At 56.1% G+C, this 15663-nt stretch overlaps 1 long non-coding RNA gene across 4 annotated transcripts; it reads left to right on the forward strand.

Annotated features, from left to right (window-relative positions):
• Positions 1 to 793: 793 nt before the first annotated feature.
• LOC110554336 (uncharacterized) lies at positions 794 to 15407 on the forward strand. Of its 4 annotated transcripts, none has more exons than XR_009591535.1 (7): positions 794 to 1039; positions 1682 to 2278; positions 5152 to 5283; positions 6157 to 6280; positions 7017 to 7938; positions 8130 to 8228; positions 8598 to 15407. It is a non-coding gene; the product is annotated as an uncharacterized LOC110554336 (long non-coding RNA). The 4 variants fall into 4 exon arrangements; XR_009591536.1 differs by lacking the exon at positions 1682 to 2278 and having other exon boundaries at positions 820 to 1039; positions 8598 to 12495; positions 13326 to 15407; XR_002476773.2 differs by lacking the exon at positions 1682 to 2278 and having other exon boundaries at positions 817 to 1039.
• The last annotated feature ends 256 nt before the right edge of the window (positions 15408 to 15663 follow it).

The raw sequence follows: 15663 nt of genomic DNA on the forward strand, positions 1-15663 counted from the left end.
AAGGACAAAAGGTGAGCCAGCTTAATTAGGAGAGGATGGCTTGGAACCCCCACCCCGAGGGCCATCTTGTGTTTGGTGGCCCTACCCCTGACTACCAGAAGGCGATAGAGACGCAGTTTGGGGAGACAGCCCAGAAGGTCACCTCTGGTCAAGGGCATGGTCAGGGCTGGCATTTAAGCCGAGGACCAGTGCCAGTTCTAGAGGCAGGCACAGCGCTGGCTCCTCAATTGGAAGAGGCATTAGAGTTGCCTGGTGGTCCTATTTCATAAGTTTTGGTTCCGTGGCACTATAGCTGGGCTGAGGGTGATAGTTACATCAGGGTCTCAAGGGTGTGAATAGCGCTGGCCTGGAGCATAAGAGAACCACAGCTCTTGGCAACTCTTTAGCAATCCCGTGGAGATCATAATGGTGCCAAGGAGTGCAGGCAAAGCAGATGCCAAAACTATAGACCAAGTGTGCCACAGACTTGGGTTCGAATCTTCCTAGCAGAGTTGCCCGGGAGCCCCGCCCCGGCTCTGCCCCCTAAGAATCGGTTCTGGGGCTGGGCGGTCGGGGGAGGGGGTCCTCTTCTGGATCTGCCTGGGCTTCTTGCTTAGTCCGCGGCCTGGCCTCCGACCATCGCGCGCCTCTCCACTGGCCAGCGTTGCTATGGTAGCGCTGCAGGCGAGGATGCTGAGGCTGAGCCTCGCAGTAGCCCCTTTGTGAGACGCGGGGCGGGGAGCGGAGATGCGCACCCCATGTCTCGCTGCCCCGACCCCCTAGAACGCAAGATGGGTGCTTGTCAGGGCGTCCCCACCCCCACCCCCGAGACCGGGTGCGGCACCTCCGCCCGCCAGCCGCTCCTGCATTAAAATTTCATGGGCGCTGCAGTAAAGGCGAAGCCGACGCCGACTGCGCTGGGGGGCCGTAGGGAGGGAGGCTGCGGACCAGTGCGGGGAGGAGTTTGCGAGGGGAGGCGCTTGCAGGGGCTCCCCCAGTTCTGCTGAGAGCCGGGCACAAAGAGCCTTCTACACTCCAGCTGCAGGAGCGAGGAGCCGAGGTAAGCCAGGGTCGCCGTCCCCACGCCCCGCCTGGCGTACCTGATCCCCGGGAGGGCGAGGTGGGTCCCACAGTCCCAGGGCAGTGGTGGCCCGAGCTGGGTGGGTGACAGGATCCCCAACCGTTAATGGCCAGATGGATGAACCATGGGGCTGGGGACACAGAGGGTACTTAGGGTCTCGGAGTCATGGTGTGAGGGAGGAACAAAGACCCTTCCCTTCCCCCACACCCATGGGTGTGGAGGACCCCAGGACACGCCAACCCACAAGGTTAGCAGGTAAACGTTCAGGCCCGAGGCTGCCTTCAGGCGGTCTCAGCCCGGAGGGTGGGGTACCGGCTGGTGTCCCTGGCTCCCCTCCCCCCTCGCCCAGCCCTTACCCTACCTCCACTTATGGGACTCATCCCAGACCCGGGGCGCCCAGCGCAGCCTCAGACCGAAATGCATCTCCGTACCCCCATTGCGACATCGCACTGCATGGTGACGGCACATCCCCTGGGAGCCACCGCTTTGGCACAGCGGGGTGTTAAGGTGTGAGGTGGTAAGAACCCATTTTCGAGACGAGGAAAAGGAGGTCCAGACAGGGCTAGCGACCCGTTGTCCAAGGTCACCCAGCCGGGTGATTTTTTTTTTTTTTGAGTACAGACACGACGGACTCTGAAGCCTGTGTGGTATCTCTGAAACGGCCTGGGGCGACCCCAGAACCCATTAGTTCGGTTCCTCAACCCCCACCCCCACCCCGGGCTCTGAGATGTTCTCTGCAGAGGCTGGGGATTTGAGAGGGAAAGGTCCAGACCTCTCTCAGCCCGGGCGCGAGCGAGCTTATCTCTTGGACAGAGGGATTCCGGGGAGCGCGGGCACCCCACTCTCTCCCCAGGCTCCCGAGCACAGGCCGCCCGGCGCCGGGGATTGCTGGCGCGCACCCCCCACTGCGGAGCGGAGTCGCGCCAGGAGAACGCCCCCACCTGCTGCAGGGAGGGGCGCGAGGAGCGAGGACTGGCTGCCAGCCGGTTTGTTTTTCTCCGCGCCAGCGTCGCCCGGAGCTAGGCGCAGCCTCGCTGCCTCCCAGGAGGCGCCGCCGGGTGCTTAGAGCCCCGGACAGGGATGAGTAACCCCGCACTCCCGGGGCTCCCAGCGAGTGAGCCGGTGTCCCGCCACGTGGCCCCGCGCTGCGTCAGCACATCTGGGGCGGGGCTGCTCATCTGGAGGTGCTCAGAATCGCTCCCACTCCTGGAGGCAGGGGTAGGGATTGGGGGCTGGGGGTGGTCTATTGGGGCTCTAACACCATCCTCGGGTCTCCCTGATCCCCCGCCCCCACAGTTTCAGAACCGAACAGTGGTGGAGACAAATGTGTCTCTGCTTCCTACTTCGGGAGGGCATTGAACTCACCCGACCCTGGGTTTGGTTGTTTTCTTGTTGGAAGAATTCTATGTTAATTCTACGCATCCTCTGCCCACTCCACATTTTGTCCTTTTATATCCCTTGCTCTTGAGGATGGGTCTGAAGTCCGCGCTACGATGACCTTGCAGAAAATTTAGCCCGTCTCATCACCCTGTAACGGGGGTGGGGTGGGGTGGGGTGGCGTTTGATATCTTCAGGGTCCCAAAGAAGTTCCCGGAATCAGGCTGAAGACAATCCCTCTTACCTTGCATAGGAAAATGAGTGTTGGCCAGGCATGGTCCTTGGCAGACTCAGTGCTTGGTAGTCTGACAGATGGCAAGTTTGAGAATAGCCTAGGCTGCAAAGTGAGTCAGTGCTATGCAGTGAGACCCTGTGGAAGGAAGGAGGGAAGGAAGAAAGGAAAGAGGGCGGAAGACAGGGAGGAAGGAGGACCATGCAAAAACCAGGCTGTCTGTTCACCCCTGTCACCTTCAGATGATATCAACACTTGGGAGGCTGAGGCAGGAGGATCACTTTTTTTGAGGTAGGATCTTACTATGGAGACCAGGATGGCTTGGAACTCACAGAGGTGCACCTGCCTCTGCCTCCCAAGGATTGGGATTAGAAACACAACTCTGTGTCACTGTGCCTGGGTAAGAATTACAGATTCAAGGCCAACCTGGGCTAAATCACTGCACCCTGCCTCAATTTTTAAAAATTTATTACTTTACTACATTTTTTCCCTTAAAACACACCTTCCTAAATTTAATAAAACAATAATTGTTAAGCCCCGGAAAAGACAAAAATAAGAGAAAACTCCATTTTTTACGGAAACTCACCTCGCCAAGTGATAGGATTCAGTGTGGTGTCCTGCTTTCACTCGAAGACATTCTTCCCGCTGCTTCTGCCCCTCCCCCACCAGCCCATTTTGTAGTAGACTGCTTTCCCCAGGCCCAGCTCACACCGCTCCTCCCGGTTGTGGTGGAGAGAGAAGGGCTGGTAGCAGTGGTCTGTGTGCGAATCCTCCCTACCATGTCACAGTCAGAAAGGAGTTTCCCAGCCTCAGTCTCTTCAGCTGTGGTGTGGGGCCGTGTTCTTGGGGGTGGAGGGCTGTTGGCTGTGAACCAGTGCCAGGTGCCCATGTTGAGGGCAGACCCAGACACGTGAGTGAGGGCATGACACGTGAGTGAGCTGGGCCCACTCACTCACATGGCACCTGCCTTGGTCTGGCTGTGTGCTTCAGTGGGGACAGTGTTGCCCTTCTGGGTGACCTTCTGCTGTTGGAACAGGGTGCTGCTGGGGCACCGGGCCTTTTGTGCAGGTTCAGCGGGCCAGTGAATAGTTTGTGGTTCAGTCCTCTGTTCCCAGGGGACCCCTGCCCTTGCTTTTGAGGCCTGGCTCATTTGTCACCCTGTGGAACAATAGTCAAGAAGCTCAGGGCACAGGCTGACTGAGGGTGACATCTGTCTTTCATTGTTTTCTGCCCTGATGGGCTCAGCTGAGGCAGGTGGTCCCTACCCCTCTAGGTGCCAGGTGGCCCCTCTGGAGGAGCCAAAGGGAGTGAGCATTGTGTCCCGAGGGCGTGGAGTAGGAGATGAATAAAAAACAAACCCTAGCTTATCCTGGTGCAGCCTCGAAAGACCACCACGAAAGACGAGCTGCTTTGAGCTGGGAGGGGGCATGCGTCTGTGATCCTAGCACTTGCGGGGTGGAGGTTGGAGAAAGAGGGGTTCATAGTCATCCTGAGTTCTATGCTGGTCTGGGCTGCATGGAATATTCTCTCTCTTCCCACTCTCTCCCTTTCCCTTCTCCTCTCCCACTCTGTCTCTTCCCCCAAGGAGACAGAAAAAGGAAAAAACAAAAAACAAAAAAACAAAAAACAAAAAACCTTTGCACTTAGATATTAGGGAGGTGAGAAACTAGAAGCCCAGAGAAGCAAAGTGATCAGGGATTTAGATTGGAGTCAGGGTTCAGACCTGGATCTAGGATGTGATTGTGACTGATGAGGTATGGTGTCACCTGACCCTAAAAAGAGGACTTAATGAGGTACCCTGGGCCATGGAAGCAGCTGCAGTAAGCTGACCCCGGATGGACATTAAGCATGCTGATGTCCAGTGTCTGTGGGTCTCTCTCATCCATCTCCCCCTCTGTGTTCAGAACCCCAGTCTCTTTTGTAGACCGACCCAGGTTGGTCTTAGCTGGGCTCCCTTCTCCTGCCTTTTGCTTTTCTTTCCACTGATCTATCTCTGGGCGATCTCCTTTGTGCTCTGTCCTCTGCTCAAGTTCCCTGGAGAGCTCTGGAAAGCTCCACTTAACTTTGAATTTCCAGGGCTTTCCAGGGTGCCTCCTCAGCAGTGTGTACAGCTGCTCTTGTGGGCCTCCACAACGAGTAGACATTTTTATCCCCGAGCCAGACCTCAAGTCCAGCCATCTCCCTGGCAGCTCGTCACCGTTACAGGGTCCCTGTGCCTTCCTTAGGCTGCACGAATGTGCTGTGTAGCCAACAGCTACACCACCAAGGAGGTGATGTGAGGGCTTGATGCCACACTCATTCTGTGGACAGGGGACTGAGGCTCAGCTCAGCACCTGGGAGATGGAGGAAGGAGGACCTTAAGTCAGGGGAGACTGAGTTTGAGGCTACGAGCAGGAGCCCGTCTCAAAAAGGAAGACAAATCCAAGGTGCAGAGTAAAGATGGATACCCACCCCTCATCCCTGTCTTTCTTCTCTGTAATAGCCGGAGGTCTGTCTGTTGTCATCACACACTGCCTCTCAGTGGTGCCTGGAGACAAAGCAAGGCTTCACCTCTTGCAAAAATGCAGGCGGCGGGCAGAGGCCAACGGCTTTACTGAGCCTCCTGAACCTCAAGGTAGGAGAGACCTATGTCTCATGGGTGCCAGTCTTTAGTCAAAACTATCATAAAGGGCTCCTGGTCTTGGCTTTGGCATATGTGGGCTGGTTGGGGCAGAGCCATGAGCCAAGTCCACCCAACCTTTGGCCATGAACGTCTCAGCTCTTGAACTTTTATCACGCATAAATATCTTTTTGTAGGAAACAAAATGGTGTAATTATCTTGTTTTTTTAAAATTAGTTAACAAAGATAAAGGGGTTTGGGGCAGGCAGAATGCCTACCTGGCATTCGCCAAGCCCTGGGTTTGAGCCCCAGCACAGCGTGAGCCGGATGTGGCAGCACAAGCTTGCGATCCCGGAGGTTCAAAGTTACCTGGCTTACCTGGCTGCACTGTGAGTTTGAAGCCAGCCTGGCCTGTCTGAGACTGTGTCCCAAAACAAGCAAGCAATAGACAAACAGCAAGAAATCAAAAACAGGGGCTGGAGAGATGGCGCAGTGGTTCGGAGCACTGGCCACTCCTGCAGAGGACCCCGGTTGGATTCGCAGCACCTACATGGTGGCTCACAACTGTATGTAACTCCAGTTTCAGGGGATCTGATCTCCCCTCTTCTTGACCTCAGATCCTGCACACACATGGCACATGGACATACACGCAGACGTAGAAAATGGTCACACAAATAAAACTTTTTTTTTAAAGCTTAAAAAAGAAATAAAACCTCAAAGAAATGTTTATGTATTCCTTGCCCATGTGTTCCCTCCTTGGCTCAGCCTTCAGAAGGCCAGTGGCTGTGACTGCACTCAGGCTTGTGCCTCCCAGTCCCCACCCCCACCCCCAGTAACTCTGCCCTTTCTTGTACAGCCTTATCACTGTGCAATGCTCTTGTTTCACAGGTCCAGTCCGGAGACTTTGATCGTGGTCGCCAAGCCCCTGCGGCGGTGTTAAATGGACATTGTCCCATGTCTATTGCCCCAGGGAGATCTCCCAAACCTATCCCACACCCAGCCATGGTGAGGAGTAAGTTACTCTCTGTCCCTCTCATTTTCCTTTGAGGGGGCATTTGGTATAAATCTGGCCATAACTGCTACTCATCTTCGTAGTTTTTATTTTTAATTTTTGAGAGAGAGAGAGAGAGAGAGAGAGAAAGAGAGAGAGAGAGAGTCTCATTGTTCAGCCCAGGCTGGCCTTGAACTCATGACCCTCCGTGTGTCAGCCTCCCGAATGCTGGGATTCCAGGCTGGCACCACCACAGGAAGCTCTGGGCCTGGCTTTCCTGGGCCTGTGGGTTTGCCCAGGGTCAGCGAGCAGGTTCTTTTTACTGCCTGCCACCATGTGGTGGTACAGCTTGTCTGCTCATCAGGGGTCTGCATGTGACCTGCTTCCTAACTGGGAGTGTCCCCGCCAGGTTGTATGATGCCTGAGTGTGAGTGCAGCTCATGTTTCTGCATTTATTCTGAAGGCCGAGGGGCCATGGTCTGCATTTCTGAACTTAAGTCACTGATTAATTGGTGAGTATCCAGGCTAAAGCTTCCGGAGTAACAACTCAAGAGTCATACACTGTGCACATGGGGTTGGGCAGTTAAAGCTGATCAAAGCTTTATCTGGCTCCCAAACCCACAGCTTTCTTTGTATGCTGTGAGACTGAATCAGCCTGACCCAGGAACTAGGTCCCCTATGAACCTCCACTGCCTTCACCATGACCAGGCTCCTGGGTCCACACCCTGTGACAGAGTCACTGTGGGTTCATTTGCAGAGTTCCGGCCGGTTCCCAGAAGAGAGGAGGGTATTGGGAAGGTCACAGACACCCTGCAAAGCCGCCTTGCAGATAAGTATCCCTTCACCCGCCCGCTGTGCGGACAGCATGGTCTCTGCAGGTTCATATGGGAAAGGGTCAGCTCTGGAACCCCCCAGAGGGAGGGTGGACAGACGTCGTGACCCTGGCTCCTGAGGATGGCATCTGTAAGCTTGGACAGGCTCCTGGTCATCTTGCAGACACATGGGGACCTCCTCAGGGCTGCCCTCGGAGCCCATTGTCTCCTCTCAGCTCCAGGATCCTGTGACAGCAAGCTGTTAAGAGCTTGCTACGAGATGCCTTGCCTTCCGGGGCTCGGGAGGACAGAGGTAGCATAGCTGTCAGGGAAGAGCAAACCTGAGTCCTGGGATTCGGGGTTCTCCCTCATCTCCTCCACCGTGGTGACTGCAGCAGTCTGAATGAACCCTGCGCCCTCTGCCACGTGTTCTCCGCTGTGAGGGTCACTAAAGGGTGACTGAGGTGGGCAGAAGGGCCACCTTTCATCTCTCAGTTGTGGCTCCAGTGGCCATTATAGTAACCTTGTGTGACAGGACGGGGGAGAGAGAGAGAGAAAGAGAGGGGGGGGGCACAGGCTTCCAGCAGCCACAGCAGTGCTGAGGTCAGAGTCCTGGCATCTCCTCTGCTGTCCCCAAGCTGCCCTGCTTGCCCTGAGTTTTCCTGGGTCACACAGGAACCCACAATGTACCCATGTTGGTGAAGGATGCTGTAGGTGGCAGGGAAGGAGGAGGCAGATGGCCTCTGGGCCAAGGCAGGGCTTGGGAGTGGTCCTCTCCTGTGGGGGGTTGGCTGTTGTGTCTTCCAGAGTCACCCTGTGATGTCTGTGTGTGGGAGGAGCTAGGAGCTGCGGCTGCCATGATGTCAGGTAAGGGTGAGAGGTGTGCTTCCTTCTAGGAGGTTGGGTGGTCCTTTGTCTCATATTCCCTTCTGCCTCTGAGGAAGCCAGAAGCAGAAGATGCGCTGTGTGTGGCCTCAGTGGTGACTATGCCCCCCACCTCCAGTGGAAGCTATGGGGGTGTCATGCTCTCACACGGATATGAACCTCACCTTCTTTAGGGTGATGCTGGGTGTCTAGGGGTGAACGACAGAGACATGGTCCCATCCTCCGAGATCTTCAAGTAAGAAAAATGTGCCTCACCACAGCTCAGCAAGGGGGTGAGCTCAGTCCTGTGGAGTATACGCGTCTCTCTGTGTGTGTGTGTGGGGGGGGCGGGTGTACACAGGGCGTCAGCTGAAGCCACTGGGGACTCTGGAGGTCTCTACTCCTCGCGACTGCACTCTGCCCCTTCTTGGACCCTGGCCACCTGGGGTCCCTCTGGGCCACTAGTCATTGGCTTTCTGCTCATCTTTGCGTGGCTCCCATCTGCTATTTTTTTTAAATGACTTGATCTCTAAGTTTATTCTGAAAGATTTATGCCCCAAGCTTTCCCTTCTGCCCCATGTGCTGTCTGTGTGTTGGGAGCACAGGACACAGACTAGGGCATCTGGGGTGCCCTCACCTTCTTTCATTGCACCTCCCCCCAGATAGCTCTGCAGTCTGTCTCCAGACCCTGGTCAGCTTTGGAGCCCTGGGGATCCCTTGGATTCTGACTTCGTGGAACTGGGGAGCAACTCATCTCCCTGAAGACCCTGTGCTTTCCAGTGCCTGGGATGGAGCCCTCTGGAGAAGAGCCATTCCTGGAAGATGCACGCTTAGGATCCGCCCTGCCTCTGACGGACAGCTCGGGGTGGGAGAGGCTGCAGTTCAGAGCCCTGGGGCCCTGGAGGCCCCTCCTCATCCCATGTGGACTGGAATCCTCCTCCAGTCTCTGGAAATGGGGGGGGGAGCTTGTCTCAAAGGATCTGTGGGTAGGGCAGGGACTTCATGGGCATGGGGGAAGAGCTCCTCAGGAGGAGCCCAATGTCTGTCTTTTCTTTTCTTTTCTTTTCTTTTCTTTTCTTTTCTTTTCTTTTCTTTTCTTTTCTTTTCTTTTCTTTCCTTTCCTTTCCTTTCCTTTTCTTTTCTTTCTTTTTCTTTCCTTCCTTCTCTCTTTCTTTCTTTCTTTCTTGCTTGCTTTTCCTTTCATTCTCCCTCTGTCTGTCTGTGTCTTTCCTCAATTTGCTGCTTGAATGATGGCTCTGTTTGGGTGCTTCCTGGGTGAGGCTTAGCTCCCTGCTGGTTGTGGGAAGGAGACAGACAGCCAGTCCTGGCCTGGGAGCTAGCTCCTGTGCTGTCTAGCACAGGAAGGGACCTTGGAAAGAGAAAGGGGGTGCCCTGAGATAAGGACACCCAGTAGGGAGGTTCCTGGCAGACCCACAGCGTCAGCTTCTTCCAGTCACTACAGAATGGGCTGCACCCAGTCTGCAGTTACTGAGGCTTTGCTGAGGACACGGGGCTGCTCAGGGTGCAGCACCCCCATCTGTGTTGCATAGCTGCCGAGGGACAGAAGCTGGCACGCACTTCCTGCACCCCTGCTCAGGGTGCAGGGCCCAGCATTCTCTCCCGTCTATGCCCCGCCGCTGTCACCACCTTCCTGGAGGCGATGGTTCTACAGTCGGCAAGAGAGCAGTGTGTGGCCTCCCTTGGGACGGGAAGTCTAGAAACAGGAAGCCCTTCATGGGATGGGGGTTGGGGGAAGGAGTTATGTATTTACTTTTCAGCCCAGGCTGTGAGGCTCAGCACCAGAGACTCCCACTCCAGTGCTCGGGGCTGGCAGAGCAAGATCCAAGTGCCAGCAGTAGCTTTATGTCCTCAGGGGGCCTCTCTTGGTGTCCAGAGTGAGTAGGCTCCAGGGATTCGTTTCATAAGGGCGACGGTCTTGTCGTTTCAAGACCCAGGCTTAGGACCTCATCTGAGCTTAGGCACAGCCATGATGGGTTTGTCTCTCCAGGCCTTCACATAGGGCCTGTGGGTTAGCCTGTGCCTCTTGGGGGGAGGGGGGACTCTGACAGGGTGGTCTCACAAACAGGAGCAGCCAAAGCCATCTCCCTTTCAGAATTCCTCACATAGGGACGAGCAGATGAATGTAAGACAGACAGTTGCAGGCACTGTGCTAGGTGTCTCGGGGACGTGGTGGCTGTAGCCAGAGCAGAGCCAGCTCAGGTCTTGCTGTACAAGTCACCTTGCCTCTACCAGCCTTGATTTCCGCTTTGTCTCTTGGGCCCTAGGCTGTCCTGGTGGCCCAGGTAGCTCTCAGGGAGGTCCTGTGCCTGGGTCAGTGCTGGGCTCTCAGAAGATGCTTCCTACCTATAGTTCTGTCCAGTGGGAGTTTAGGGAGTTTAGGGTTAGGGTGCAGCCAGGTTGGGTGCTTTGTGATCCAGAGGCGTTCCTGGCTAGGCCACCCCCATCTTCCTGAGGAGTCTGGGGGCACTGGCCAATCTCTGTTGTAGGCTTGCCAGGTTTTCCAGAAGGGGAGGAACCCTGTTTCCTGCTACCAGCATGGAGTCTATTTTACCTCTTTTCTGTGAGCCGGTTTGGGAAATACAGGTGCGGCCCAGCCGTGCTTCAGACATTCACAACTTCAGAGAGAAGCTATCTCCAGGAAGGGTTAGACAACAGTGGGGAGGCAGACCCTCAGCTCTGGCACTCTGGAGAGGCTCCGTAGCCAGGCTGACCCAACTGGAGGATGAGAAGAGTGTGGCTTAGCTGAGTGCTTTTGGGAAGACGTTAAAGCACAACTCAAGTAGGTTAAAAGCAGTGCAGGACTTTTCAGAACCTTGAAAACGTGAATGAGTGCTTCGGATACTCGGGGTGGGGTAGACGGACAAAGCAATTACTCCTGACTTGGCTGGCTACAGAATTCTTTTCTTACCAAACATTGTCTAGAATGCTAGGAGACACAGCTTGAGCTTTAGGAATGCCAAGGTCTATAGATAGGTGGTATGGCTGGGGCGTACTCAGGTGGCCTGGTGTTGCCTGGATGGAAAGAGAAGCCGGAGGGTTGCGGTGGAGGCAGTCCAAGCCTCGCCTTAGGACTCAGGCCACTTCCTTGTGGTGTTTGTAGAGGAGGGCAGGGCAGGCCAGTGGTGGGAGCAGCCAGAGACCTGGGAATTGGTGACAGAAGAGATGTCCATTTCCAAGCATGGCAGCTCTGGGTGGGGTGGGGTGGGGTGGGTTAGATGCTTTGTCAAAAGATACTGAGATTGTGTGTGTGTGTGTGTGTGTGTGTGTGTACAGGCATGTATGCGTGTGAGATAGTGCTTCTGGGAAGGGGTTGGCCACAACCAGGCAGGGGGTTTGCACTGAGGACGTGCAGGGCACATTTTCAGCAGAGCTGAAGTGTTTGTGGGGCCCTGAGACCCACAGCTTAGAGCCAGAAGCTCTGGGCTTCCAGCAGGGGTCACTGAGGTCAGGTTTGATTCCTGGGGGGGGGGTGCTGAGGGGTGTTGAGACAGACCCCCTGCCCTGGTCAGGCCCCCTGCCCAGGCTGGTGAGGACAGGAGGCCTGTGGTGGGTGGGGGAAGGCTGCATGGTGTGTTTAACCTACTAACCAAACCAGGGCTCGGCCAGGACTCTACCGCCCGCCCCGCCCGCCCGCCTGCCCGCCCTCGACGAGACGCCTGGCCCTTCTGTCGACTGACTAATCCACTAACCTGGCCCGAGCATGTCCTACTAACCCCGCAGCAGCCAAACCCTACTAACTTGGCAGCCCAGGGGCCTTCCCAGAGGCCGGGAGGTGGGCAGACAAGGCTCTGGAAGGCCCTGCCTGGCGGCTGGGGTCTATGTGCAGGCTCATCCTGCAGGACAGGGCGTGCTAGGAGACTCACCAACTCTGCCACTCGCTGCTGCCCTCTCCGGGACGCTTTCCCTCCGTGGTGGAATGGGATCCTCCTACTTCCCTCGATGCCCGTGGCGAGGCAGCCAAAGTGTGGCCGAATGGCAGGGACTTCAAAATGGAAAAACCAAAACCAAAACGTGGCAAGGGCAGGCCGCAGGGCGCTGGGTGATGCGCCCATCCCCTGATCTCGGGTGTTCTGCACACAGACCCTTCTGCCTGGGGCAGACACGTGCTTTGGATCCTTAACCGTCTCTTCCCCTCTTGCCAGCTTTCTCCCTGTAGGCAGCTCTTTTGATTACTAATTGTCTAACGCTGGGGTGCCCTGCCCGCACCCCGCCGCCGCCCAGGAACTAACGGCCCCCCGCTGCCTTCTTCTCTGTAGTGGCTCCTGTGTGTGTCTGCAGACCTGTCGCTGGTGCTGTGCTCTGATCTACTAACACGGCCCTACTAACCGGTTTCTTCTCTTACTAACCCAGCCCTGCCGAGCTCTGGGCCTCCCGGGGGCTGGTCCCTCCTTTTGGCAAGCAGATGTCCCCAGGCTGACCAGGCCAGGTCTGAGGCAGGGGACAGCTGTATTAACGATGCCCAGAGGAAGAGGAGGAGGAGGCTGCCCTGTGGATGTGGGACGCTGCGCTCCGAGCATGACCTCTGTCCTCTGTGCACAGGTCTGGTTGCCACCAGGAGTGGATGGGATCAGGGGAGCCAGTGTGGGGCCTGTAGTTCTGGGCCCTACCTAGCCTGGGCCCTTTCTGATTTAGGCCAGGGAGGAAGGAGTAGGAACTCAAAGGGCTGGCCGTCTTGTACAGGAGCTCAAAGGTGTGTCTCTGAACCTGAAGCCAGCGGAGTGACAAGCCTTACATGGAAGCTCTAACTGAGACGTTTCCAAATAGAAGCATGTGAGGGGGGCATTTCCCCAAAAAACCACAAGGCAGAGTACTGGAAGTAGATTTGGGGCCATTTTCACACAGGAAGTAGGTGTGAGGATATTTTTCCCTCAGGAAGTGTTCAGAAAGACCCTCCCCACAGGCTGCCAGTTGCCATGGTGCTCACAGTTGGGGAAGTGCCTCCACAGGCCCTTAGGGCTTACGGGAAGGCGGAGGAACTGGTGCCTGGAAGAGAACCCTTGGGGCCCACAGGCCACTGGGAAGTTACCCCAGCTCCTTGTCCTGTTGATGCCCATCCCTCTGCCCCAGCCAGCCTCCCCCAGAGCCCGCCAGCTGCTAAGCCAGGGCCACACCTGGGGGTGATTTCATGCCTCACCTCCAGTAGGCTCATGGCCTCTCTGGGCTAACCTCTGGCTCCTCTGCACTAACTCTAGCTCATACCCAGCTAACCCCTGCCTCTCCCTGGCTGCCCTAGCGGCTGACCACTTGCCAGCCCTGCCCATCCTGGGGGGTGGGGAGCTCCAGGCTCCTGGCCTGGCTTTGGCCGACTCCCTTGAACCACCCCTTCCTCTGGACTAATTCATGCCTTTCTGGTCTGTTCCTTTCGGCAGAAATGAATGGCTGTGGACTTCTCTCTGACTAACAGGTCTCACACATCTCACTGTTACCACTAACGGCTTGGATGGTGGCATGGCTGGAAAGGGGCTGGCTGACAGAGGCTCTGAGCTTGGTTGATACGGGGAGAATGTAGCTAGGGAGAGTAGATCCCATGGCTGCTCTGGGTCAGAGATTCCAAATGTCAATCAAGGTGGTACCCTGGCTGGGGTGTGGCTCAGCCAGAAGAAAGGGTACTGTCTCCTGAGCATCTTGGTAGGGTCAGACATACAGCCAGCCTTCTTAGATTGTGGCCACTGGCCCCATCCCATAATCTTACAATCTGCAGGAGCTGTTAGCTCCGTAAACTACAGCCTCAGTTCTTGCAAGCAGAGGCATGCAGGAGCCTAAGACACCTGTCTAGTTTCTTCAAAGAACTTGTTATTGATGGATTCGCTGGGCACAAGGCCAGGGCCTGTCCTTGTTTAGGAGACTTATGGAGTTCTGGCCATATGACCTCAAGCTCCAGGCAGAAATATCTATGAGGGTTGTAAATCCTCCAACCCTAGACACCCTAGTGAAATAGCCCAGGTTTCCCTCTAACTCTTCTAAGGTAGCTCTTTTACACAGGGTCGATGCACTGGCTGGCAGGGAGTCTGGGACCCCTTAAGGCAAGGGGGAGTCCTCTGGGAGCAGAGACAGAAAGCCATGAGGCCAGGGGACCCTTGTGGAGCTGTGAGTGACACAGGGCTGAGGTGGGCAAGAGGAGAGCATCTTCTTTCACTGGCTTGGTCTGGAGGCTCAGTGACATGGTTGAGCCTGTCGGCAGCCTCAGGGACAGGTTTCCTGGGTCCATAGGTGCTGGGAGAGCTTCTTTCCTGCCAGCTTAGGGCTGACTGTATAGCCACCGGTTGTCCTGTAGGCCCCTGGAGGCTTGAGTTACAGATTAAATGGAGGAGAAGCCCCTGGGGAAGGTGGGTTCGCGAGGAGGCAGGGCTGGGATGTACCTGTTGCTGCCCTCTGGTGGCCGACCAGCTTCATTTCACCCGCAATGCCCAGAGAAGGCTGTTTACTCCAAGAACTCCCAAGGCAGAGGCTGGGCAGGGTGGAGCCCTGTCATCAGGGCACCAGTGCGGGCACGAGCTGGTCCCCAGTGGCTGCAGTTCTGTGTGGTGGGCCCAGGACAGAGCAGGGGGAGGGGATCAGGAGAGCTAAGGTGAGGCAGGCAGGGAGGTCTCTCTCGGAAGAGGGATCACGCCAGCTAAACCTTGATAGGGTACCAGGAGGGTGGCAGGGCTGGCCTTTTCAGGCTGCCTTTGCTCGCTTTAGCCCAGGTGGGGCAGGGAGGAGCTTACAGTGTGTGCCCGCCATGTTCTAGACAGGGTCAGAGCTTCTGGCTTCCGTCCATCTGGAGAGGAGCAGAGATCACAGAGCTGGCTCTCACCGGGGGACAGAGGCGACGAGAAACTTAAAGTTTAGCCCAGGCCCTGAAGGTGTGAGTTTCCTCCAGAAGACCTGGAGGACAGTGATGGCGATATGTGTGTGTTTGTGTGTGTGTGCGTACTTGCTTGACTGTGTGCACATGCGTAAGAGAGGGGAGAAAAGAGAGGCGACTAGAGGAAACAGCCTCCGATGGCTCATTCTCATCACCTATCTCTGGGCTGCATCTGCCCCCATTCCCAGCCCACATCCCATTAAACTTCAGGCTTGTTTTGAGCAGGACCCCGTGGACAGGGACCAGCTTCCTGTCTGGGGAGGTCACAGCCTGCCTGGAGGGCAGAGCCAGCATGGGCCCTGCCCCAGGGTGGGGCTGGACAGTGAGGACAGCTTTGGGGTGCTCAGGTTTGGAGCCCTGGTGCAGCCTGTCTGGACTCCGTCTAGGGCCTATTGTTTTATAACCAGCTTGGCAAAGCTGTCTGTTCCACGTCTGTTCCTGCTGGTTGGGGAAGGGGGATGCTGAGTGTGGGCCCTGGAAGCCTGATGTATTGAAGACCATCTTTCTGAGGGTCCAGCCATAGTTCCCCGGTCTTTGGATTTTCATTCCTGTAGCTGTTTCTGTGTAAGATGCTATGTTGCTATTAAAACCGGTGCACACTGGAGAGCCAGCGACTGGTTTATGGGATGGAGGGATGTCTTGGGGAGGGGGCAATTAGTGGGGTGTCTGCGGCAGGGTGAGCTGTGTTCCCAAGTCGGCTGAATGAAGGAAGCACTCGTTTCTATTTTATTAAGACATTTGGGCAAGGTGGCCCAGCAAGCCTGATGGCGATTCCTAAAACCCACAGCAGAAGGCAAGAACTGGCCCCGGAAAGGCTGCCCTCTGACCTCTCCACATCTGCATCCTGGGTGTCATTCCAT

The sequence above is a fragment of the Meriones unguiculatus genome, chromosome 4 (genome assembly GCF_030254825.1).
Source record: "Meriones unguiculatus strain TT.TT164.6M chromosome 4, Bangor_MerUng_6.1, whole genome shotgun sequence".
NCBI lineage: Eukaryota > Metazoa > Chordata > Mammalia > Rodentia > Muridae > Meriones > Meriones unguiculatus.